The 26,830-nt window shown below is 43.6% G+C and overlaps 1 long non-coding RNA gene and 1 pseudogene across 2 annotated transcripts in view; one reads left to right on the top strand and one right to left on the bottom strand.

Moving 5' to 3' along the window:
* LOC149397680 (uncharacterized) overlaps positions 1-26,830 on the top strand; it is an 80,733-nt gene that overhangs the window by 13,594 nt on the left and 40,309 nt on the right. The window lies entirely within an intron of this gene.
* Positions 5,300-11,662, bottom strand: LOC149397681 (uncharacterized; annotated as a pseudogene). The gene is made up of 9 exons (XR_016297098.1): positions 11,607-11,662; positions 11,485-11,542; positions 11,284-11,392; positions 11,065-11,194; positions 7,710-7,761; positions 7,451-7,597; positions 7,248-7,359; positions 6,466-6,592; positions 5,300-6,014 (listed from the first exon to the last, which is right to left on the bottom strand). The product of XR_016297098.1 is annotated as an uncharacterized LOC149397681 (transcript).

A 26,830-nucleotide genomic window follows, 5' to 3' on the forward strand; every position in this document is an offset into this window, starting at 1 on the left:
TAATTATTTTCTCAAACCCTAGATCGATTCCAACATTAGTGTGTGGGCACTTTTAAACACTACGACTTAAGAACGAGTCTTGAAGTCGCAGAGCTAAACACTAGGTCAAATGAGGACCTAGGTGCCAAAACAAAAAAAATCGAAAATTAACTAGAGAGAGAGAGAGAGGAGTTCGGCCAAGTTCTAGAGAGAGAGTCTCTCAAATCTCTTAAACTTAAATGAATTAAATGTGAAGAATAAGGCTCCTATTTATAGGAGAGGCTTTGCCTTCAATAAGGTAATTTCCTCTTCTATAGAATATCACATATTCATGAGCAATATAGCCTTATTACCTCTTTCATTTGGGCAGCCAAGGCGGCCTTCTAGAAGGCTTGGATTTGTTTCCTTTTTTGTTCCTTGCCTTGCCTTTTTCTCACTTGCCCGATTCCCTTAATACATGTGTGGGAAATTTGTTTCCTCTTTTTCTTTTGGCAAGTATCATGATACATTTATGCACAAAATATTCTCCTTTTCTCTTGGATATTTGGGCGCCCATTTCAACTCTAGAAGGAGCTTCTAGAAGTTTCTTCATTTGTTCATGACAACATGAAAAAAAAACCCATTAAGAATTTTCAATAAAATTCTTGTGAAATGAAATTAATCCACAAGGCCCAATGATCAAGTCATGGACAAGTGTTATTAAGTCATCAAATGACCTTGTCAAAAAATTTATTGACATTCATTTCATGATATGTCTAAAAAGACAAAAATACCCTTTTGACAATTTTCGTTCTTGTTTTGACTTAGCTTCCAGTTTAACTATTCCTACTCGATGTGATTCGTGACAGTGACCTCATGGATCCAAATGAACAAAGCTTGAGCTAAATACTTGGACTCAAAAGTTCACAAACCTTTTCCAAGTTTAGCTTAATGTAAACTGACTCCACTAAAGAGTTGACACTGAAAATCTCTCGGTTCAAATGAATTTATTTTCTACTCAAGAATTCAACCTAATTGTAATGAGTGGATCCACAGAATATTATCAGTGTTTACCCTTCATGAATATCATCAGCTAGTCGGGATTTACAAAATTACCATTTTACCCTTCTAGCTGTTATTTCCTCAACTCATTTGTCGCTTGTGAATAAGTTAGAAACAATGCATTGACGAGGAGCTAACAAGTCACATTGTTTCATCCAAAAGAGTCAGGACTCAATTTGGACACTGGCCAGTTCATTTATTCACACTCCAAGGAACAAAGCATGAGGTGATATACATTGCATTTCAGCAATCTTGTACATGAATTCCATATCTATGAGAACTTCACAAAGCTACTCATGACATTCTCACAACTTAGTATTTCACCAATAGGCCTTGTTCGAAATCACATAGTGAGTCCGAACTCTGACTTTCTCAAATGAGAATACGTAAGGTGTGAAATGGCATGTCTCATTTCAGGATTAAGGTAAGCACGATGCAATTCATATGTAGTGACTTCGAGACATAAGAGGTTAAATGGTTTGTTCTTATCTTGTCTCTAGAAGTGCACTGGTCAATTCAGTACCTTCGGAAGATACCTAGAAGAACTATAGAGTCTCCAACTCTCAATGCCTCATAACCAGACATCATAGATTCTTCTAACAATCATACTGAGGTCAATAGTCCTTTGACCCTTAGATTGCGAATATATCGTTTTAAGCAAACTACGAAGGGTTTGTTCATGCAAATCTACATTTGTCTCTTCGTAAGTTGTTTAGTTTGTTTATGGACTAAAGACTAATGTTTTATCATAAAGCTTCAAACAGACACGGAAGAATGAATGAACGTTTCAACTCTTTATTAATGAATAAGCAATTACAAGCAAGAGTCTTCATGAGACTTTATTACATCAAATGTACAATATAAGGATTACAACTCTTCTTGTGGGCACCATTGACAACAAATTTCTTGCATGAGGTGTAGCATCGTGGGGGTTGACCCTGCGAGGGTTGCCCCCAGCATTTACAGGTCTTATCCAAGTGTAGGAGGACGGTTTCTTCTCAGCTGCGCGTTGCCTCTCATAGGAAGCGAATTCATCTTCGGCTTTCGCTTAATTTGCGGCTTTGTGAATCACATCTTCCAACGTGAGGGGACGGTTAACAGTCATCTCTAGTTTCAGCTTCGAGTCGTGCCTTAACCCGTTCCTTTGAGATGTTATGGCAGATTCATGACATACGTTAGAGATTTTTGAGAGCACGTCCTTGTAACGGATCATGAAATCCTTCAAGGGTTCGTTCTCTTTCTGTTGAATTCCCCATAAATCTGCTATGGTCAGATCATCCTCCACGAACATCGAATAGTGTTTCAGGAATGCAGCCGATAGTTTGTCAAAACTATCGATAGAGTTCGGCTCGAGTTTGGAGAACCACTCTAAAGCGGACCCAGACAAGCTTTCTACGAATAATTGGCAATAACCTGCCTCCAATTCTCTCTCTGCGAGCATAACCCGTCCCATTGCGACTCTGAAGGACAAGATAAAAGCTTTCGGACTTGAAGTGCCACTATACAGCGGAAGGCGAACCTTTCCGGTATCTCCCAGTTGCACTTCGGTAATATTTATGGCAAAAGGAGTCCTCCTTGTTTCTTCAACGAGACGATCTATTTCGGGGGCCGAGCTGGTTGCAGATTGAAATTCTGAGCGAACAGCTATCAGTTCGGCCGTTATTGACTCCTTAAATCAGTCTAGTTCGGTCATGCTGGGTTCGCCCTCATGAAAGGGGCGAGGTCCCGTACGTGTAGGTGTGACCGCGGTAGCTTCGACCGGGCTATGACGGGTACGATTCATCCCACCAAAACGTTGGGGGGGTGAACATTTGATAGGTCGCCGAAGGGTGAGATCCCGTATTAGTCAGGAAAGACCCGGATGGTGCTTCCCCCAGGGGAGGCGGAGGGAGACCGGAAGGGTCGATCGTGACTTCTGTCGCGATTTCGCTAGCAGTCCCCCCAAGCTGGAAGCTTGTGCCGGGAGACTGGTCTGTTCCTTGGGTGACCTGGATCCCAGAGAAATCCAGACGGACTCCGGGAGGGAGAGTCCGGCTTGTCTGCGTAGCCGAGGCTGCTTGACGAGCAGATTCCAAGGCGGTCGTATCTCCGGATCCCGCCTGAGGGTCCGGAGTGTGTTGAGGAGTCGAGAGAGCATTCAACCGGTCATTAAGAGCCCGGTTGGTCTCTACTTCCTCATCTATTTTTTTGGTCAACATATCTAGGATTGCCCTGATCCCCGGAGGGATCTCCTCTCCAGATTCGTAGTGAGTCGGAGTGGAAGACATGATGAATGATTTTTTTTTTACGAACCGTTTCTTTCGAGGTTGGTCTTTCTAAATTTTCCACAGACAGCGCCAAACTGTTGATGTCGATTTTTGGATCGATCAACAATCACAAATATTAAAATGCTAGTATATGATATATATTTTATCGGGGTTTCAGAAGACGTCGTATAAGAAACTATTTAAGGACGAAAGGCTGTAATAAAAGGAAATTATTAATAAGCTTTATTGATCGTGAAAATGAATTACAATAGGACGAAGTGACGAAGTCTCGTAGGCGAACTCGGCACTGAAAGCAACAACACTAAAATAATAATTCTGAAAGATAAGTTGTAAGCTCTTGTGTGCAAATCGACATCTTATTCTCTATTTATAGACGAGGCGGGACTCTTTTGTTGAAGACACGTGTTGCTTGATCCGTTCACATCGTCGGGGTTGAATTTGTCCTGGACCCGGTCTTCGCGGCGCGGTTTCTCTTTGATTGACCGATTCTTCTGGCCAGGATGACGTGGTCGAACTGGAAGACGTGATTGGGCTTGGGCCGATCTGGAATGCAGTTGGACTTGGGCCGACTTGTTGAAGTCGAACTGGGCCCAAGACTGATATACGGACCGACTTGCTAAGAGGATAATGGGCTCGATCTGAATTGAAGCCCAATATAAAATAATATTTTTGAAAGTAGATTTTTAACACCCACAATTATGATCTAGCGTACTTGTGTTTTATTTATTTGTTAGGGTTGGTTTTGATGGTATAGTGATTAATATTTGGGCGAGGTAAACATGGCTGACCTTGACTCTAAACCTGCCTTGATGTCAAAACTTAAAAACACCAACCTCGGCCTTATTAGTATTTATTGCTTAATTCTAAGCGAGAGCCATGAATTGATTCGCTACGATTGCATTGCTGTTGAAGCTAAGGGACAGATTGTAAAGAACATACGCACATAAAATCGATCGTCGATTAGGTCTTCGTATGAAAACAATTTAATTGCCTAGTATACTACCAGACTCTAGCTTTCTAAGGCCAGATAAGATTTGGCTGCACTCGAAGCTCAGGTTGGCTCGAGGACGACGCGAGGTTCTCACATTAGAAGGAAAGTTAGATAAACTTGAGGACTTGAGGAAAAGAATGTTACCTTGGTTCAATTGTTGAAGATGAAATGAAAAAAGAAGGGTTAGTAGAAGGCCATGGCTGAACCAGTACTAGTGTCCACACTTGAATTTCCTTCCCCCGCCACTCAAACTGCCTTGCTCGAAGGGTCTCAATCGGTAGCTCAAACCTACTAGCTACACATTATTTTCTAGATGATAATATTAACCAAAAGTGGAGTTTGTTTCTAACTTTGCTATTATCATTAAATGTTTATGCCAAGTTTACAAGGTTCTCTCTTATTTAAGGTGACTTATAACTTATTAAATGGAAAAAAAAAATTGGAATTTTACGAATAGGATGGTGAACTTTCTAAATTGTTGCAGAACTTGAAGGGTAAGCAGAACAGTCTCTAGGTTTGTAATTATCTTTGATCACTCTGTATTATTTTTGTTAATTTCCTTAAAGTTAGAAATCAATTAATTATCGCGTTGCAATTGATTGATATTTTTTTTTCGCATCTGCATCGACCTTTTTTAACACTACTTTTTCTAGCATAATAATTTCCGCCGACTAAATAGTAACATCGCAAATGCTCAAGAATTATTGGCAATCTGTCATATTATTAAAAGAAAAAAGAATTCTTAGCAATCTAGCTACTAAATTGCGCAAGATTTAGAGGACTTCAAAATCAATATTTCATATTTAAAATACGGTTTTGGTGAGATTAAATAATATTTTATCTCTAAATAATAACACCAAAAAAAAAACATATTCATCGTTTATCTACTATTTTAATAATTATTCTTTTTTTTTACATTTTAGTTGACATATTTCTCTCCCGTCTATTATATATAATAATATTTTTCAGCTATGATCGGTGATACAAAACTGCCAGTCTTCCGGCCTATATGAGGATCTTGTGTTCAATGGAGGCAAAGGTAAGGGGAAAAGCAAAAAATCTATTTTCTTTTGTAATCTCCTACTCTATTCTAATAGTGATGGACATGAATATTGATATCTAATGTTTTTTTCCCGCCTCTATTACTAAATTTGTCACAAAATACTGGATTTCGTGACAAGTTTGTCAAAAAAAATGGACCCAGATTGCTACTGTGTTTCGCCTTATAGACAAGTTGAACTCCACAAAAGTAACCAACAAATAAGAGCAATATCTAACTCAAATCCATTTTAATCCATCATCAATTTCTACTCTTCCACGAAGTTAATTCGGACGGGATTAACCCTTCGTCGCAATCAAGCACGGCCTTTGAAATCAATTTCCCAAGCCAACCATGGTACAACAAACCTCTCGCGCCAAGGCCCGCGAAGAGCCAGTATTTGCATCCTTCTTTTTTTGTTCGGCCCGCGATCTTGTCGACGCAGCCCAGAAGCGGAAGCGAGCCCTCGGGGCTCAGTGGCGGCATCGCCCTCAGGCTTGCCCGGGCCCCACAGTAGATTGCTTGGGCCTTGGGCATGAGCTCATCGAGCGCTTGCGAGGCTTCTGATTCGGACACGTGCGATGACGAGTTTCGCGACTTCCACTAACACGTGGACCCCACGTAGAGGCTACGGGGGCCCTGGACCGCCAGCCAGGCGTCGGACAGTATCGAGGGCCCGAGCTCGGGATACTCTTCTCTGCATTAGAAAATATGATTAAATTATTTTTTTTTTTTTGTCTGTTGTCGGATCGTGAAATGAAGCTCCGAAGCTTTTATTTGACATATGATGACACTTTTAGGATCATGGGTGGCCATTGGTGATACTTTATAAAGAAGTCCAAAAGAGAAACAAAGCTTTTGTGACCATTGCCTTCTGAAAATCAAGCTCTGAGTATAGAAATTCTGAATTTCAAAATATCAGGCTTAAAAAAAAGACTAATGTTGAACTGGCGGTTAAATTCTAAATGAACTTGCACCGTAACACGATTTCAAATTGTGATCCACTTTTTGGGACACTCAAATGCTTCTCGTGGGATTAAAACAATACGACTTTATTTAAATATTTTACAGAATCAATAGCAAATAAGTACCCAAAATTGTACCATTGATGCATGAAATTAAAAATAAATAAAATTACGAAATTGTACCCGATGCCATCAGGCAGGTTAAGGTGTGCAATGACACCTCTGCACGACCTTAACGGGATCTTTCCAGCGAGCTCGGGAAGCAAATCAGCTTTGGCGCCTAAACATACTATAACTGCCTGGTATTCCCCTATAAAATTTATGTGCAGAAAACCCAGGCATACACAAATAAATACATAAAACAAATCAAATTAAACACAAACTCGCACTTCGCAGCGTCGCACCAAAACCCAACATGCTTCACTTTTCATTTACGAAAAAGGCATTTTCATTACGTTTCGACAGTAAAAGATGAGAAGACCATTGTTTTGTTCAATAAGACATAGTAATGTAATTCGACCCCGGATAATTTTTTTTATTTTTAAACAAGAATGACTTATATTGATAAAGGAAAAAAGCCACATTACGAAAGAAAGATCTTCAGAATTAAAGAGATCAGCCCACAAATTACAACAAAAAACGATCTCAAAAAAGGACCCAAGATAATTATGAACACAAATTGTACTCTCATTTATAGCTAAGTGGGTTATTACATCTAATTAACCGACAATTCAACATAAGGAAATCTCTCCCTCTACACTATAAGACTGGAATAAACTTATTAATTACCTCACTCAACTCTCTAAGCATCCCGCCAAAAAGATCTACAATTACCAATGTATACCAAACTATAATACTTTCCAATTACAAGAGCAAGGAAATTTATAACTTATATGATTATCTCTCTGCTTAAATAATTGAAATAAATAAATAAGTAATCCCAAACCAGTATAAAAAAAAATTACCTTCTAAATCACGAAGAGTCTGGACAGATTCCCGGAGTAAACACAAGTCTTTTTTGCCGGCGCCAGAAGCTGAGAATTCCTCTGCTCGATTTTCACACGCTGTGAAGAGGGCCTTAATTATAAGATTAAAAAAAAGTTAGAACATAATATTAAATATATATATATATACACACACACACACACACTTAATGTACAATACAGACCTGAACATAGCGCTGAGGATTAATATTTACAGCTTCAGGCATATAAAAGGCTGTGTCTAAAGGCACACTTAGATTCGGTACAAGATTTTGTGAGGCCTCGCTGTCAAGTGTTTCAATTCTACAGCTGGGAAGGCAGCTCCGAGCATTCTGATCGTGCAGAGCAAGATGCACCAAAATTACATATGTCGCCATATATATCGTAAAACATCAATCAAGCTATTGCGCTTTATCGTGCATAAAGTTCAGAGATAATAATTACATTGCTTAAAAGCAGCAAGTTCTTTTCGCTCACTGCTGGTCTCAAGATCCCCCTGAGCCGAACACATTTCATCAGAAATCTAGAACCGTTTCAATTAAACCAAAAACTATAACTACCACAACTCGAATCTTGCGCAAATGAAGAAATCATAAGAGACTGGTTTGTTGGTCATTTTATATACCCGTTTACTATTGTGAATAGAGTACTGTCATGTAAAAACTACATCTAGACAATTATCTCATCTCTATAGAGCTCTTAAGGCAAAACCTTCCTAGAATTTAAATGCTTTAACACGCACGGACTCACTAACACGCCTATCCTCTTTGCTTTATGATGATAATATTTTTATGTGCCCGAAGAATATTTGGAGAGACTAAACAAGTTTGCAATCAACAAGCAGTGCAAAATTAGGAACTTCCATAATAAATAAAGCGAAAAATTAATATTTCGAGGAAGCTGCGGATATGATCGAAGAAGAGAGGTAATTACGCTCTGTCTTCATTGAGAGTTGTTGAAAGAGATGTTGACAATGTATGTCAACAATGTTGACATCAGATGTCAACAATGTCGACAATGTTGACATCAGATGTCAACAATGTTGACATCTGTTGTCAACATTGTTGACATACATTGTCAACATTGTTGATGTGTCAGCAATCAAACAAGAGGACATCACCATGTACCGACAAAAGTACACCATCGACCTCTACCGACACAGGGCGGTGAAAATTGCAAGAGAGGCCCAATCGGACAACGACAAAGATGAATGAGCTAAATTGATTCATAAACTCTTATTTATTTAATACTAGTTTTTGTTAAAATTATGGTACTTTAATGATTATGGTATGTAAAACTTTAACTTAATCTTAGTTTTTTTGTAAAAATTATGGTACTTTAATGATTATGAGATGTAACTTTCTCATTCACTCATCGTGTATGCCTTTGCGGCACCGTAAAATTTCCACTTCACATCCTTCGAAATACCCTTAAAAGCAGTCTTCAAATTACAGGCGAGATGGAACATGCAAAAACCATGATAACCATGATAACATGCAAAAACCACTTCACATCTAGTGGATGAATTTGAATTTAGTTCTTCACTTAGGCATGCACTTCACAACATTACACATATATAAAACATAGTGCGAATAGACATATTAAGCAGTTTCAAGCATTCAAGTCATACAAAAATCCATACAAAAATATAAATATTACGAAGTTTAGACCAATGATGTGGGGAATTCATCGTCAGAGTCATTTCTTGTTGATCTTCATCCTCCTATAATAGAGAAGTTCCTCTTTTTGGGTTTTCAGCATAAACAGTCGTGTCCCCTTGGGCACGACTTCCATAAAATCTCATTTTTTCTTCAAATGAGTCTCCCAGTCGTCTCCGATGATTTCTTTCATAACACTTTTGAGACACATGATCGGACCCGATTCAGTTTCACTACAAAAAGTATCCAAGTACCATATGTACTCAGCTTGGCTCATTTGAAACTCCGTGAGTTGTGCATCACCGAGTTCCGATCCGCTTGCCTTATTAACATCAATTGACTACAGTTATAGGTATGAATGTCTACAATCATAAAAAATAATAACCAAAAATCAGCTTTGCTTGGCATCAAAATGTACCTCATTTTTAGAACATTTTCACTTTCGGGGCTCGAAGTCGTCATAGCTTGTCACCGGAGATTCAATGGAGTGTTTTTCTGACATTTCTGCATATTTTTGACAATATTAGAGTCAACAACGTTCATTAGTTGTTGACATCAGATGTCAACAGTTGACGTCCATTGTTGACATCTAATGTCAACAAGACTTCCAAAGGCTTTCCATCTCACAAGTTCACACCAACATTAAGCAAAACCCCACACTCTGATTCACAGTCACAAAAACATGCAATGTAGAACAAAAACTCACCATCATGTAATGCAAGCAAAGGAACAAAATCTGATTCAAGTATTAATCACAATGCATTAACATAACAGTCACATGTCAATTCAAGCAAAGAAAAATAACAAGGATAAACTTAGTCAGCAAGAAAGGGTTAATAAGTTCTATTTCAAGGTCCTATCTTTTTAGCAATTCCTAATTAAGAAATTCAATAAACTTCAGGCCACAAAAAAAAGCATTCAAATAATTGAGGTGAATGCATATCCAAGGGGTTTTCAAATTGAGGTGAACTTGTCAGAGAAAATAAAATAAAAGAGCTAACCATATAGATTAACAAAGTTGTCTACTAGCTCTAATAATTCAAAAGTTCCCAAATCGATTGCTAGATAAAATGATTAACATTGTTGGCATTTATGTCAACATTGTTGACATCTAAAGTCAACATTGTTGACATATATGTCAACAAATAATGAACGTCATCTTCAAAAATCACATAACATGCCCATAACGAACTCATGCTTTTAAACAACAAAAACTTCATTATTTCAAAATGAAAAGTTTTTTTTATGCCCGAAAAATGAAAAAAAAAAAAAAAAAACGAACCTAGGGTTTTATTTCGTGGATTGCAACTTCTCTTTTTTTGATCGGAATGCTCCTCCGACAATAACTGAGCTCCTCCGACGAATTTTTTGAGTTGTGTTCACGAGTTTTCTCAGCTTGGACGAGATGCGGGAGAGAGAGAGAGAGAGAAGAAGATCTGGACGAGAGAGCTTGGATGAGATGGGGGAAAGAGAGAGAGAGAGAAGATCTGGACGACATACAGAAGAGATGGACAGGAGAAATGGGTTTTGACTGAGTCTTCATTTAGGCTGAGTAAACATAGATGCCAATTTGTAAAGAAAATAGATAGTGAAGGGCAAACTTGACTTTTTACTCTTGTCATGGTGGCATTTTGGGACAAATTAATGTTTTAGTGGAATGTGTGAAAAAATTATCAAAAGAGTGACAAATAGGGCAATTTCTCTTTAATTAAACCAAAAACTATAACCACCACAACTCGAATCTTGCGCAAATGAAGAAATCATAAGAGACTGGTTTGTTGGTCATTTTATATACCTGTTTTCTATTGTGAATAGAGTACTGTCATGTAAAAACTACATCTAGACAATTATCTCATCTCTATAGAGTTCTTAAGGCAAAACCTTCCTAGAATTTAAATGCTTTAACACGCACGGACTCACTAACACGCCTATCCTCTTTGCTTTATGATGATAATATTTTTATGTGCCCGAAGAATATTTGGAGAGACTAAACAAGTTTGCAATCAACAAGCACTGCAAAATTAGGAACTTCCATAATAAATAAAGCGAAAAATTAATATAGAAATTCATTACGGGCACAAACTGAAACTACATTTCAAAAAAATATTGAAAGTTCTATAAATAAATAAAAGAGTGAAAGACTTCTCCCAACAATACAGCCACATGGGTCGGCACCAGAATCTCCGGAAGAAGCCATAGCCGTAGCTTCTGCAATAGTTAAAAGCTTCATACACTCGTTCCAACACTCACTTCCTCGCCACAGAAGCTTCGCTGCAAAAACAACGCCGAAAGATTACAATGAAAACTGAAATGAAAAAAAAAGCTCAAATTTTTAATAAACAACAACAAAAAAGAGGAACCTTTGGGAGAATAAGGATGAAGTAAGCCTCCGGAAATTCCCGAAGCACCTCCTCCGACCCCATTCTCATCGTATATATCTATACGCATATTCAAACCCTCTGGACATTCCTGTACCAAATCAACAACAGAAGAGGAAGTTAGACAATGTTAACCTCTCCCAGGGTTTAATAGAAATGACAGAGAGAGAGAGAGAGAGAGACATTGAGCAAATGCCAAGCGACTGAGAGACCAGCGAAGCCAGCTCCGAGAACGGCGTATCTACGTAGAAAAGCATCGGTTGAGATTTATGGCTACGAGAGAGATGAAATGAGGAGAGAGAGACCTGAGAGTGTGTTGATGGGGAGTGAGAGACGGATTGGGCATTGTTCGTGTGGTGTGAAGTCCAGGGCTAAAATTAGGGCGGCGCAAAAAAACCGTAAAAACCGTAAACCGGACCGGACCGGTGATTTTTAAACCGCCGGTCCGGTTTAAAACGGTTTTTTTTCCTCGGTCCGGTCCGGTCCGGTTTACTCAATGCAAACGGTCTGGTCCGGTTTTTTTTTTTAAAAAAAAACCGTTAAACCGGACCGGACCGGTTTATTTATAAAAAAAAAAAAAATTAATTAATGTCCAATTAGCCAAATTAGGCATTTGTGCATGTATTTAACTCCCATATATGACTATATGTTTGTGTTTTGGTGGAAAACTAATGGTTTTTTTAAAAAAAATTATGTAAAACGGTTCAAAACGGTCCAACGGTCCAAAACGGTCCGGTTCGGTCCGGTCTAAACGGTTCAAAACGGTCCAAACGGTTCAAAACGGTCCGGTCCGGTTTAGATGATTTAAAACGGTCCGGTCCGGTCCGGTTTTTACAGATTTTTGGTCCGGTCCGGTTTGAGTTTTTTTGAACCGTTTTGAACGGTCCGGTCCGGTTTTTTGGCCGGTTTTGGACCGGACCGGACCGTGCACAGGCCTAGCTAAAACTATGAGCCAAAAACTCCATAACTTAGTATCCTCAAATAAGCTTACCCGCCCTTCCTCTCAATTTAACAGGTTTTATATTTTCTGAATACTAAAGTTTAAGTCCTCTCAAAGGACTTTTCTAAGATTTGTCTTAAAATATATGATTAGCGATATAACATGATCAGATCTACTCTGGAAAAGAAGTATACTCATGATTAATTATCCTCAAGATATTTTTAGAATAACTTTAATCATGAATTTTAAGGTTACATACTAGCATTCTTCTAGATGTTTTCAAGCTCGGCCAAGTATAAAGGACAATGCATTTTTCAATGGCATTCAGTGTTGCAGTGGTGGCATTTACCAACGCTATCTTGCTTCTTTTCTTTCCCCTTCCGTTCCTCTTGAACTTCTTCCCTCCTCTCTCAGCAGGAACCTTCCCCTTAGAAAAGCTAGGGCGTGCCTTAGATGACTCAGCACCAGAAGAGGATTTCTTCTTGGTTTTGGGCGAGGAATGTCAGCATATTTTGCCGACCCTTTGTTCCTCGCAGGTCGAGTGATAGACTCGAAAGTCTGTAGCTTATGCAACAGCTGAGACAGTCCATAGTTCAACTTATTCATAATATAGTTGGACGTAAACTGTATGAAGTCACTCGAAAGGGAGTTCAGTATGATTCTCACCTGAGTGATCTCATCCATCTGCTCCCGATGGAGCTCAGCTTCGGTAAAGTAGTTAGTCATTTTCATGATGTGGTCTCTTACCCGAGTTCCCGGAATCATCCTAGTGCTACTGCTAGTGCACGTACGGGTGAATTCAATACGGGCTTGCTCGCTCTGCATCCCAAACATTTGTTGCAATGCGTCAAGGATCTCCACAGCCGTCTCTGCGTCAAGGATCTCCACAGCCGTCTCTTTCCCTTCCATCTTTGTTCGCAATGCATCAGATATGCTTGCAAGCATGTAGGTCACAGCTTTGTTATTGGCCGTGACCCACTTGTCATAATCCTCTTTTAGGTTTCTAGAGGCATTAGGACAAGGAAGCGGAGGTCTGTCTTCAGTGAAGATAAAGCGAATGATTTCACTCACTAGCACAATGTTCAGGTTTGACTTCCACTTAGGGAAGTTTTCACCAGTAAGTACATCTTTCGATAACAAGTCCATAATAGGGTTTGACATGATTACTGAATATATAAAAGAACTTCTATTAGCAATATGAAAAGAAACAACTATCTAACAAGTTTAGGAAATAAAAACATAAAACACCAAGACAAAAGAACCCAGTTTTTATATTCCAGGGTAATCCACCAATAGCCACAGTCCGTCCCACTATGGTGGCGTAACGAAGTGCACCTAGTGAAAATGAGTACCATATAAGATTAGTGAGCAATCATGGTTCATGTACATTCATAACTATGCTCACTAACTACCCAGTTTTATAGGAATCGTTGGCCACATGAGCAACCAAAGGTTGGTTCATGCTTGAGTCGACCCAACATTTCGATGAAAGAAGTCTAGCCCAAACGCACTAACTTAGCCAGTACACGCCGAATTCGACCCTCCCACCTATCGCTAGAGACACAATCTTGGTATTGGAATCAAGAAAAGCCTGTCCTTAGGAGCAGTGTCTTAAATAAGACCGCCGATCAAGCAGGGATCCATCATCCTCACGGTGTTGTACCAGTGTTGGAGGCCTAAGACTCAATATACTCATAGTATTTTAATTTTCCTAGCATTAACATTAATCTAGGTGATCCACTCGAGTTTACTAAATCATATTAAAAACTCGAGAGTGTTTCTAAACTACCCTTAAAAACAATTAAGTTTCGATATAGTTTAGTGATTAGGTTTTCGTGACAACTAGTCTTGATTAACCTAATAGCATCCCTTCTCGGATGAGCTTCCAGTAGGGATGGAAGACATCATTTTTTAATAACCTCCCCGCTTAGCCTCTTATCGGCTTGATGACAAAGCTATCCGATCTGTTCAACTCATTCATTAAAACTATCCTAATCCGATTAGATATTTTAATATGAATGAAAACCCATATTCAAGCAACCCACGATACAATATCCAAGCATAGCAAGCATTCATGGCAAAGCAATTAAATAAGCAAGCATGGTTTGTTTTGGTTTTGATCGTTTCCTATTTGATCCTATAAAGAAATTGAGACGAGCCCAATCATATTTGCCCATGGATTCTTATTGGGCCCATGAACAATGTCCCATGAAAGATAAATCAATTATCCAAATTATTAATTTTCATTAGGAACCATAACTATGTCCCTTAGAAAAATAAATCAATATCCAAATTATTTATTTTTCATGTTTAAAATAAAATCATTAAGGTCCAGCCTATATGAATTAATTAATTTAAACAAAAAATTAATTTTTTTTATAAAAACAGTGGGCCCTTGGGCCCACTGGGCTGGCTGGGCCAAGGCCCAGTAGAATCCTGTGCAAGCGCAGCCCGCCACGGTTGGACTGCACTCAATTTGGCAAAGTCGTGCCCTAGAGGCACGGCTGTGGGAGCAGCACCACAACCAGAGGAAGGCCACGGCTCGGAGGAGGGCGTGCGGCTGCTGAAGCCCACGGCTTGGGCGGTGGCTCTGCAGGGTGGCGGCTGCGGCGCTAAGTCGGCTGGAGCGGGGCCGCGGGTGCAGCTCCCCCGCTGTTCTGCTCGGCCGTGTGGGAGATGCGTTGCACGGCGGTGCAGCGGTTTCTTCGGTTGTTCGTGGTCGCGGCGTCTCATCGATTTTCGTGATCACGTCGGGATTAGAAAAGAGAGGATTTACATAAAATAAATTACGTAAAGCCTATACCCATCTTAATCGGGTTCACAAATTTTTCTAATAAAGCGAGAATCAAATATTATACGATCAAATCCGAAAACAACTCGCATCAACAATTATCGAATCGAATGAAAAACATATCATATATAATTTCATTCAAATCATTAAATATTTAAAAGCATTAACGGATCAAACAAACCAGTAAAAACAACTAGCTCTGATACCACTTGTTGGGAATTAAACCCCTATATATAATCATGCGGAAGAATTAATTACGCTATCTTAAGCTAATTAATATTGATTATATTTAAAACAAGATCTAGTTTTACGAGTTTGTACTATAAAGTTGGAGAAGCAATCAAACAACCGATAAGAATAAAGGTTCGAGGAGACTTATGGGTTGGGCTCACGGACTGAATCTTCAAGCCTTGACAAATCCGTCTTCAGTCTAATAAAAGACTACTACTTCGGTATGTCTCTGAATCTCTTGAATCTTCTTCATGCAGTTTTGATGACACCGTAGTCTTCCGAAACGTAATCTCCGAGACAGATAGGACATATGAATGGGCAACTTTCTCTATCTCACTACGATCTCGAATGTCGTATTCAGATCGCACCGTATTTATGAGAATGGAATCACGGAATTCCAAGGGCAGGGAAAGAGAAAATATTTCGGCCACCACAGAGAGGAGGTGGACGAAATTTCTAGAGTGATTAGGTTAAATTTTTTCTTTCCTTGAACCCTATTTATAGTAGTGGAGTGGAGAGATTTTAGGAAACCCTAGTCTTCAATTAAAGATCTAGATCTTTATTTAAATTCCTACTTTCTCTCTCAACCCTTAGATCATAATCTAGGATATATTATTCCATAATATCTTCCTTTAAATAAGGAATCTATTTAAAAAGACAATATCTTATTCCCTTTTAAATAATGAAATAATATCAAATCTAATATTATCTCGTAGATATTAGGAATTTAAATATAGAGAGAATAAAGGTAAATATCTTATTTCCTTTTAAATATTATTCTCTCTTTATTTAAATCATGAAAGAGAAAAATTGGGCGTTTTCCCAATATACCCACTATGGGTATTTCGAATTTCATGTGCCCATGAGCAAAAGATTTTGTTTTTGGGCGTTTTCCCAATATACCCACTGTGGGTATGGACAAATTAATTGCTTCTACATGGGCCAAGGAATTTTGAATTTTGCAATGTCTATATGGCCCAATTCAAAATTCAATTAATTATTTACTTGATCCAAGAACAAATAATTAATTCCACTATAAATAGTTAATTCGACAAATAAACATATTTCCGAATGTATGCTGCTAATCATATTACAACATGTGAGATCATAATAAAAACATTGTTATTAGAAAGTTCCTATTCGTCTTTATCGAAGCCGAATCGGGGACTATGGACCTAGTATTTGAAGCTTCACAAATCCGATCAAAAAGACGAAAAAAGTCATTTCTCTTTTTCGATCGATTCGTCTAATCTTAGACAACACTCCACTGTGTAAGCTAGGACTGAACTCTCCTTTAATACTAGAATTATATTTACTCATCGTGACGAGTGTCCACTGATATAGTCAGTACGTGATCAAGATCCTCAAGGTTCAACCTGTATCGAGAAAAGGTCAATTATTTTGTTATACATTTCTCATACATATAAGCCCTAAGCATTGTTGCTTCCCCAGCGAAAGATTCTCTCGAACTTACTTCGAGAGTTCCGGCAATCTATCGGTTCTGGAAACAACCCTTAGGTGAGAGAACATTTACCTTCTTTCAGGAAGGCTGGATTCCGTATCTGTGAAACACTTCCCTTCTACGATCAAGTCCCGAGTTCCCAAAACATCTGTTTATGCAACCTCAATTGGCCTTTAACGTGATGAATCAAAGAACTAAGTAACAAGACCTAGAAGTCCATGAACACTTCAGGATTTAGATCAAGTCTCATTATGACCATCATAGTGACTTTGGCTAGTGTGTCGTAACGGTGTATAAACGTCACATCTCAGGCAAGGTCTGTCCAAGTCATACACTTATCAAAAGTGTAGAATGCTCCCACTAAGTGATCAGCCTTCACTTAGTGTTCCACATATATTATTTAAGATACAGCTTCCCACGCGTGTATCAATCATCTATCATGTTTTAGCATACCGCCCGAACTTAGATGCCCAACATGTATTCCAGTTTAATACCGGAGGCTATGGGGATAGTTGTTATTGATTCTATATATTAATATCAGAATTCAACCCACTAATCATAAATGCTACAGTGTTCTTCTTATCGAATTCAATAATCATTTATCTTCAGTGGGCAATATTCCTAACAATAACACGTTCTCCCATGTTCTTTGCAATGTGTTGAGCCTTCAATTTAGGGGTTTAAAAGCCGTATTAAGTAAACCCTAAAAGCCTCGCAGGTTCAATGGCCTTATAAAATATCAAAACCCTACTCCGTCTCTTTCTAAGTATCTGAAACAGAAGTCGAACTATAGAAAAATGGTAAATCTTTTTGCATTTGATGCTTACTTGTCATCTACCAGAAACTGATTTGGTTTTCTTTTTCTTCAATGAACTAGTCGTTGAGATCGGGGGAGTTGTGCTTTGTGAACTATGGAAGCGACTAAGGCAAGCGATGCCATCTACCAAAACATAGTACGTTCAATAGCTTTTCTAATATTTTGGTTTTTCGAATCGGAAATGAAAAAAAAACTAGGCAGCCTTCCGAGGTTTGGTTTGAAAATATTGGAATCCTGACAAATGCATATACGTTTATTTCAAGTGTTCGAAAAATAAAAATAAAAATAAAATACAGAGTCAATCATATGTATACATATTTTATTATGTTTAATTTATTACGGTTAGAATTCAAGATTTATTCTTCTCGTGTGCAAGTCTTGGAGCGGCTTGATCTACATTCTGACCCAAAACCTGGCAGAAGAGACTACTCTGAGAACTGAGTTCTTGCTCGAGGGCAAAAATGGCCGCCACAGTTTCCATTCAGGCCACTGCATGTGCAGACACAAACTGGCGGGATTTGCCGCTCTGGCTTGCTCTGCTTGTTCATCCAATTTGAGAGCTTCGCAGATGAGCCTTTTGAGCGTGCTAATCATAAAATCCTTCGTCACAGCAAGCTCCGCATGAGAGGGGAGCATAACCTTACACTCCACCGCGATATTCAACTTCTGGACAATCAGAAGTTGGGTATCGTGGGGGATTGCAAGGAGATTATTCTCTCTGAGTTAAAGTTTGCTGCCAAGAAGAATTTGCTGATTAGAACGCTCAGGTGGAGATTCTTCTCTCTCAAGTTGGAATAGCAAGCGGAGTAACCCATTGCACCGGAGCTGAAGGTCCCAGTGGGACTAATGGATGCCAAAAAAATAGAGAGCACTTTCAACTTCTTGCTCTACTTGTTTTCGCGTAATCACGTAGGACTCGTCGATTGTGCAATCCCATCACCGGCGAGTTCGTACATGTGCCCAATTGGGACCACATGTACAACAACTTATGTAGTTTATGCTTATTATAAATCTTAGATATGATTTTGATATATGTAAATATCACTATTAAGTATCACGTTTCATTAAAACTCAAGGATCTACGCATTTGATGCGTCTTTGATTTTCTTATGTCAATTTTTTTCGAATCCAAGTATGTGACATGTGTAATAAGTATAAATTGTTTGAAGAAGAAACCCAAATGCATCATGAAAGAAAATACCTCTACACCTTCTATTGTCGTTGTTGAGGCAAGTGGTGTAAGAGAATCGATGTGGAAAAACACACAAGTGACAAAATAGAAACATGAAGACAAATCAAATAAAAAATTAGAAAATAACTTGGACATGAAGTTATCTTTGAGTTTGGGTGCGAAGAACGAATGGCAGATATTATTCCTGGTTTAGACCAAAAAGACTTTGATCCAAGTCAGGGTTATATCACAACACTTGACCTTAATGTGTTTCCTAGAGACTCAAGCCATGTTGATCCTTCTTAAAGGTGTGGGGTTCCATCTAAAACCAAGCTTGGTAATTAGAGGAGTAACCCACAAACCTTATAAAGAGCCTAGGATCGTAATACCCAGTCAATGTGGGACTATCCTTGATACACCCCCTCACGCGCACAGGCACGGGCACACATCGGCAAAGGCACTGGAAGCGTGAAGTATAGGCCCGATCAGGTAGCCCACAACCGAGAATGGGCCCTGCTCTGATACCATCTTAAAGGTGTGGGGTTCCATCTAAAACCAAGATAGTCCCACATCGACTGGGTATTACGATCCTGGGCTCTTTATAAGGTTTGTGGGTTACTCCTCTAATTACCAAGCTTGGTTTTAGATGGAACCCCACACCTTTAAGATGGTATCAGAGCAGGGCCCATTCTCGGTTGTGGGCTACCTGATCGGGCCTATACTTCACGCTTCCAGTGCCTTTGCCGATGTGTGCCCGTGCCTGTGCGCGTGAGGGGGTGTATCAAGGATAGTCCCACATCGACTGGGTATTACGATCCTGGGCTCTTTATAAGGTTTGTGGGTTACTCCTCTAATTACCAAGCTTGGTTTTAGATGGAACCCCACACCTTTAAGATGGTATCAGAGCGGGGCCCATTCTCGGTTGTGGGCTACTTGATCGGGCGTATACTTCACGCTTCCAGTGCCTGTGCCGATGTGTGCCTGTGCCTGTGCGCGTGAGGGGGTGTATCAAGGATAGTCCCACATCGACTGGGTATTACGATCCTGGGCTCTTTATAAGGTTTGTGGGTTACTCCTCTAATTACCAAGCTTGGTTTTAGATGGAACCCCACACCTTTAAGATGGTATCAGAGCGGGGCCCATTCTCGGTTGTGGGCTACCTGATCGGGCCTATACTTCACGCTTCCAGTGCCTTTGCCGATGTGTGCCCGTGCCTATGCGCGTGAGGGGGTGTATCAAGGATAGTCCCACATCGATTGAGTATTACGATCTTGGGCTCTTTATAAGGCTTGTGGGTTACTCCTCTAATTACCAAGCTTGGTTTTAGATGGAACCTCACACCTTTAAGATGGTATCAGAGCAGGGCCCATTCTCGGTTGTGGGCTACCTGATCGGGCCTATACTTCACGCTTCCAGTGCCTTTGCCGATGTGTGCCCGTGCCTGTGCGCGTGAGGGGGTGTATCAAGGATAGTCCCACATCGACTGGGTATTACGATCCTGGGCTCTTTATAAGGTTTGTGGGTTACTCCTCTAATTACCAAGCTTGTCGTCGAAACCTTCGACCTTGTGAGATTCCTCGGTGAAGCGAGCGAGGTATTGTCTCAACGTCTCGTCTCTCCCTTGCCGGATGGAGAGGAGGTGGGTCTTTGATTTCTTTTGTGCCACGAGAGTGGCGAATCGCGCAAGGAAAGCCTCTCGCAAAGCCCGAAAGGACGAGATGCTCCCCGGCCTCAAACTTCGGAACCATTCGAATCCCGACCCTGTAAGGGTCAGGCTGAAGGCTTGACAGAGAGTTGCGTCCGACTGTCCTTGCATTGTCATCCATGTCTCATAGTGTTGGATGTGGAAGTTGGGTCCGACCGCCCGTCGTAAGGGGGAATGGACGGCAGTTTGAAGTTCCCCACGCAAGGCTGCGCGAGGATTTGAGCAGCGAAGGGAGAGTATGACTCATCAATCCCTCCGTACGGCCTTTGCCTCCCCGATTCCCTCATCTCGATGATTTGGTTTTGGAGGCTTTGAATCATCGTGACCATATGAAGCCCGTTAGTTGGGCTGACCGCCGGGACTGCGTGAGTCGCTTGTTGGCGCTCGTTGGACGCTTGGTCCCCGGCGTTGGCCTGAGGTCGGCCGAGAGTCACGGTGGGGAGAGCGTCCCTCCGAGAATTGAGCCTTTGGCGGAGATCCTCCCTTCGGGAGTTTCTCTGCGCCGTCAGGCGTTCTCTAAGGTCTACGCTCGGCGCTTGGTGGGGCGAGGTCGCCCTTGGTCGGACCGTCCGGCGAGCGCTTCGGCTATCGGCCCCATCGTCCACCAGAGTCGCTCTCTCCTCGGCGAGGGGCTGTGTCCGACCGCCTCTTTAAACCGAAGGGGCGAGTCCCCGGGAATATGAGCGTGCCTGTTGCCGCGCCGGTCCGACAAGTCACCGTTCGCCCTCTCGGACCGCGACGGGGCGAGGCTTGGTGTTGCCTCATCGGTCCTTGACTCCCCCACATAGTCGGGGTCGGAGTCATCTCGGGCGGACCCATCCTCGACGTCGTAGCCAAGGAGATTGGCGATGAGCGAGCCGTCGACGCCGGGACGGTCTAGAAGCTCTGCGAGCCGCCGGGCCGTGTCCTCTCGGAGCGCGGCCTCGGGGTCGTTCACCGGGTCTTGCGGCTGGCTCTCGTTATCACGAGGTTGTCCTTCAAGACGGTGAGCGAGGTTTCGGAGACCGTACCTCGAGCTCGTCGCTCGAGTGCCAATGGAGGTCGTACGAATGTGACTCATCTTTCGAGAGTCGTAGATGTAGTGAATGTATGGAATGGAAGGGAGAGCGTGCTAAGGTCGCCGCCCCCCTCCTTCTAGCGCCAAAATGTTGTCCCTGTTTTTCGGACAACTATTTAGGAGCCCAAAGTAGTTAGACCCAAGGCCAGACCAAGTGGTCTCACTTCGGCTCGAGCGTGTCGGACTTGGTATCCCAAGTCGTCCCTTAGCTGTAGATGAAGCTCACCTCGTCTCGATACCTGAAAAGCAGCAGAGAGTGCGTGAACTACAAAGGGGAAACATAGGGGTTGCCTCTGTTTACCTCTCCGACGCTCAACATTAGTAGGGTTGAGGTAGATTGTAGAGAGTTTAGGTGTTTAGAGGCCGAGACTTGAGAGAAACGAGCGAGGTACGAATTCGACAGCGTTTCAGTACTCAAATTCGGATTACCTGGACCAGGGGAGGGACCCCGGTATTTATAGGCGACCAAGGGGCGTTTCGGGCGTCCCCTTGGCCGAGAGCCGGCTCTGAGCCGGCCATGGAGACGAGGGAGCCGGCCATCGAGACGAGGGCCGGCTCTGAGGCGGCCGTGGAGGCGAGGGCCGGCTCTGAGCCGGCCATGGAGAGGAAGGCCGGCTCTGAGGTGGCCGTGGAGGCGAGGGCCGGCTCTGAGCCGGCCATGGAGAGGAGGGCCAGCTCTGAGGCCGCCATGGAGGCGAGGGCCGTCTCTGAGCCGGCCATGGAGAGGAGGGCCGGCTCTGAGGCGGCCGTGGAGAGGAGGGCCGGCTCTGAGGCGGCCGTGGAGACGAGGACCGGCTCTGAGGCGGCCGCGAAGGCGAGGGCCGGCTCTGAGCCGGCCATGGAGAGGAGGGCCGGCTCTGAGGCGGCCGTGGAGGCGAGGGCCGGCTCTGAGCCGGCCATGGAGGCGAGGGCCGGCTCTGAGGCGGCCGTGGAGGTGAGGGCCGGCTCTGAGCCGGCCATGGAGAGGAGGGCCGGCTCTGAGGCGGCTGTGGAGGCGAGGGCCGGCTCTGAAACGGCCGTGCGCCGGGAGAGTCCCGGGGCGATCGCTATCGCGGCCGTCGTCGTCCTACCGAGCCGGGACGGACCGGTAACAATGTTGACACCACGATATCCTCAAGGAAATGGGCACGCTGAAGCAACAAATAAGACCATAGTCGACTCCATAAAGAAAAGGCTCGATGCCAAGAAGGGGCGGTGGGCAGAAGAACTGCCAGGCGTGCTGTGGGCATACCGAACCAGCCCGCGAAGGGCGACAGGGGAAACTCCATTTTCCCTCGTCCGAGGAGGCCCGTCGCGCCGGAGCGGTGGAATGTCGAGATGCGACCGCGACCGAGAACGAGGCCCGGGGGGTCACTTTTGACTTCTTCGACACCTTGTTTCCCCTGCTAGATGAGGGTGTTGTTTGAGCCGTGTGGCTTCTTTTTTAGCGTGTATGTTTAGCGCTTTGCTTTCTTTTCCTTTTCTAGGATTTTATTTATTTTTCACGCACTTTTTATTCAGCACGTGTTCATTGGATTCAGAGTTGTGGCTCTTCTTATTTATGAGATATTTTCGTTGCTTTCATGTCGAATGCCTATCTCATTTTTCGAGCAATTTTACTCGTATATGCCTTCTCTGTGGGCTAACGTGGCCCGAAGGGCTTGTATCCTTACCAATAGTTTTGGCAGGTTTTGCGTCCCTGGCTGGGATCTGTCATCCGTTCACTCTATCGTTACGACTTGTCATCGTTCAACGTTCGAGGCGAGGGGGCGTTTGTGCCCAGTTAGGTGGTTGTGGCCCCGTGACTTCTCTTCGTGCCCTTCGGCGATCGAAGAGGTCATACCGGGTAGTTCTCGGGGGCTTTGCGTCCGTGCCATTGACGGCTGGACGTGTATGTTGCGCCGGGTCGGGCCAGCGTCTTTTGAGTTCGCGCCTTGGAGCGAGCGAACATAAACTGCACCGGTGTTAGGCCAGCGTCTTCGGAGCTCGTGTTGTTGAGCGACCGAGCATTGTTTGCATCGGGTTATGCCGACGTCTTTTGGGTTCGTGCCCTGGGGCAAGCGAACGCGCTTTGCATCGGGTTAGGCCGACGTCTTTTGGGTTCGTGCACTGGGGCAACCGAACGCGCTTTGCGTCGGGTTAGGCCGACTTCTTTTGGGTTCGTGCCTTTGGGCAAGCGAACGCGCTTTGCGTCGGGTTAGGCCGACGTCTTTTGGGTTCGCTTGCCCTGGAGCAAGCGAACGCAGGTGCGTCGGGTTGGGCCGACGTCTTTTGGGCTCGCTTGCCCTGGAGCAAGCGAACGCGGGTACGTCGGGTTGGGCCGACGTCTTTTGGGCTCGCTTGCCCTGGAGCAAGCGAACGCGATTGCGCCGGGTTAGGCCGACGTCTTTTACTCAAACCTTATTACGCCGGGTTAGGCCGGCGTCTTTGGTGTTCATGCCTTGAGGCTAGCGAACATTTGTTTGGCTCAAATTTGGCCTTTTTAGGGTTTGAGGCAGCGCCTTTACGCGTCTTACATGCGTCCCGGGAGACGTCTTTCACCTGCGCCTTTACGCGTCTTACGGCACGCCGGGAAGGCCGACGTTTTACCCGAACCCGTATGCACGAAGGGCCGTCGGGGTTCGAGCTTCCTAAGTCTGTATCCCCGTGGGGGACTTAGGCCTGGGTAAAAGTGTTCGTGCTGTTGAGCGACCGAACTTTATGTGTTGCGTCGGGCTGGTCCGGCGTCTTTGAGCTCGTGCTGTTGAGCGACCGAGCATATGTGTTGCGCCGGGTTAGGCCGGCGTCTTTTCTCGGACCCGTATGCCTGATGGGCCGTCGGGGTTCGAGCTTCTTAAGCCTCTGTATCCCATGAGTGGAGGGCTCAAGGTGTTTTTTTTTTGCCGTGAATTCTTGAGCGTATGTCGCATGATCCATTAGCCCCCCAAGTTTTTAGTTTACAGGCCGTGCCGTGATGACTAAAAACTTTTTAATAAAGTGGGTAAAAAAAAACCGCAAACTTCATTTTTTTTATTAATTTTTGCTAACAGGGAACATCCTTGAACAGTGGCACGTAGGCCTTATTGAATAAGGTAAATCATAGCAATAAATGGGGGGACTTGGTCACTTGTGGTACTGCCTCAAGTGCTCGGCGTTCCACGGGTGCCGGATTGGTGTTCCGTCCGTGTGTTCGATGTAGTAGGTTCCGTCGTGTATGACTTGTCGAACTCTATATGGTCCTTCCCAATTTGGGCCCAGGACCCCGGCGCCTTGCACTTGGGTGTTTTGGAACACGCGTCTGAGTACAAGGCTGCCGACGGCGAAGATCCGTCTTTTGACTTTGGCGTTGTAGTATCTCTCAACCTTTCGCTTTTGTGCAGTGAGTCTGGTGATGGCCTCGGATCTTTTCTCGTCGATTAGATCCAGTTCGAGGCGCATGGCTTCGTCATTTTCTTATTCGTCGAAAGTGTCGACCCGGTAGGTGGGGACTTTCGTTTGCACGGGGACCACCGCTTCAATCCCAAAAGCTAGGGAGAAGGGGGTCTCTCCGGTGGCGTTTCGAACGGTCGTTCAATAGGCCCATAGGATGAAAGGTTATTCCTCAGCCCAGGCGCCTTTTTTGGCTTCGAGTTTTTTTTTAGGTTGCTTTTAATCGTCTTGTTGACGGCTTCCACTTGGCCATTAGCCTGTGGATGTCGCGGGGATGAGAATGTCTTGCTTATCCCTAGTTGGGCGCAGATCTCTCTAACCCTCGCGTTGTCGAACTGTGCGCCGTTATCGGTCACGATCGATGCGGGGATGCCGTGGCGGCATATTATGGACTTCCAGATGAAGTTTGTAGTGTTGGCCTCGTTGATCCTAGCTAGAGGCTCGGCTTCGACCCACTTAGTGAAGTAGTCAATAGCGACGATGGCGTATTCGTATTGCCTCGGGGCTTTGGGAAGCTTGCCGATAATGTCTACGCCCTATTTTGCGAAGGGGCGTGGAACAACGATGCTACTCAGGGGAGATGGCGGCTATCGTGGAACGTTGGAGAAATGTTGACACTTGTCGCACTTTCTTGCCCAATCGTAGGCGTCTTTTTTCATCGTTGGCCAGAAATAGCCTTGTCGAAGCGCTTTGAGCGCGAGGGACCTCCCAGCGGCGTGGTTCCCGCAGAGGCCTTCGTGGATTTCGCGGAGGACCTTAGTCGACTCGACGCTGTTGAGGCATCGGAGCAGTGGGGTTACCCGCGCTTGTATAGGGCTTCGCCTCTCAGCACGTACTTAGATGCGAGGGCTTTCAGCCTTTCGGCTTCTTTGCGGTCTTCGAGGAGTGCCCCTCTTCGCAAGAAGTCTGTAAGCGGGGTCATCCAAGTTGGATGAGCGGTGCTCTCAATCATTCCAACCTAGTCACGTGAGATGGATGGTCGCGAGAGAGACTCGATCGGGATAGTTCCCAACCCGTGTTCGGTGATACCGGATCCGAGGCGAGCTAGGGCGTCAGCCTCGGAGTTCTCTTCTCGTGGGATCTGGATGATCTCAAATAGGAGAAGGCATCTAGCTTGGCATTTGTCTTTGCCAAGTAGGCGATCATGTTAGGTTCTTTGGCAACATAGTTGCCTTTAACATGATTTACGATCAACTGCGAGTCATAGTGTATTCGTAAATTCTATACATTGAGCTTTTGAGCGAGCTCTAGCCCTACGATGAGGGCTTCGTACTCGGCCTCATTGTTGGAGGCCAGGAATCCGTAGTGGAGGGCGTAGCGTAACTTCTCTCGGTCGGGATATGTCAAAATCACGCCAGCGCCTGCTCCCTGGGCATTAGATGCTCCATCTACGTGTAGTTCCCAGATGGGACCCGTAGGGTCGACCTTTCTCTTTCGAGCCGACAAGTCGTCGGTCGAGTCGTCTTCTGCTCTTCCCATGTCGGGAGTGTAGGAGAATTCTGCCACGAAGTCAGCTAAGGCTTGAGCCTTTATTGCTGGTCTCGGGTGAAACTCGATCCCGTACTCGCTCAATTCTTGGGACCAGATCGCCATGCGGGTCGATGTTCCCTTTTGAAGAGCTTTACTGAAGGGGTGCCCTGTTCGGACAACAATTGGGTGAGCCTGGAAGTAAGGGCGTAGCTTTTTGGCGGCTACGAGGAGAGCGAGAGAGAGTTTCTCTATCTCTGTGTAACGCGTTTCGACGTCAAGTAGGGCTTTGCTTATATAGAAGATGGGTCATTGAGCCCTATCTTCTTCACGGATTAGCACAACGCTCACAACTCGTTCGGAGACGGCGAGGTAGACGTAGAGCGTCTCGCCTTCTTTTGGCTTGGAGAGGAACGGAGGTGTCCCGAAATAGGCCTTCATTTCTTGAAAGGCCTTCTCGCACTCGTCCGTCCATTCAAAGCCGTCCGTCTTCTTTATTGC

The sequence above is a fragment of the Urtica dioica genome, chromosome 5, assembly GCF_054948205.1.
Source record: "Urtica dioica subsp. dioica isolate 48M chromosome 5, U.dioica_male_clone48M_v1_H2, whole genome shotgun sequence".
Taxonomy (NCBI): domain Eukaryota; kingdom Viridiplantae; phylum Streptophyta; class Magnoliopsida; order Rosales; family Urticaceae; genus Urtica; species Urtica dioica.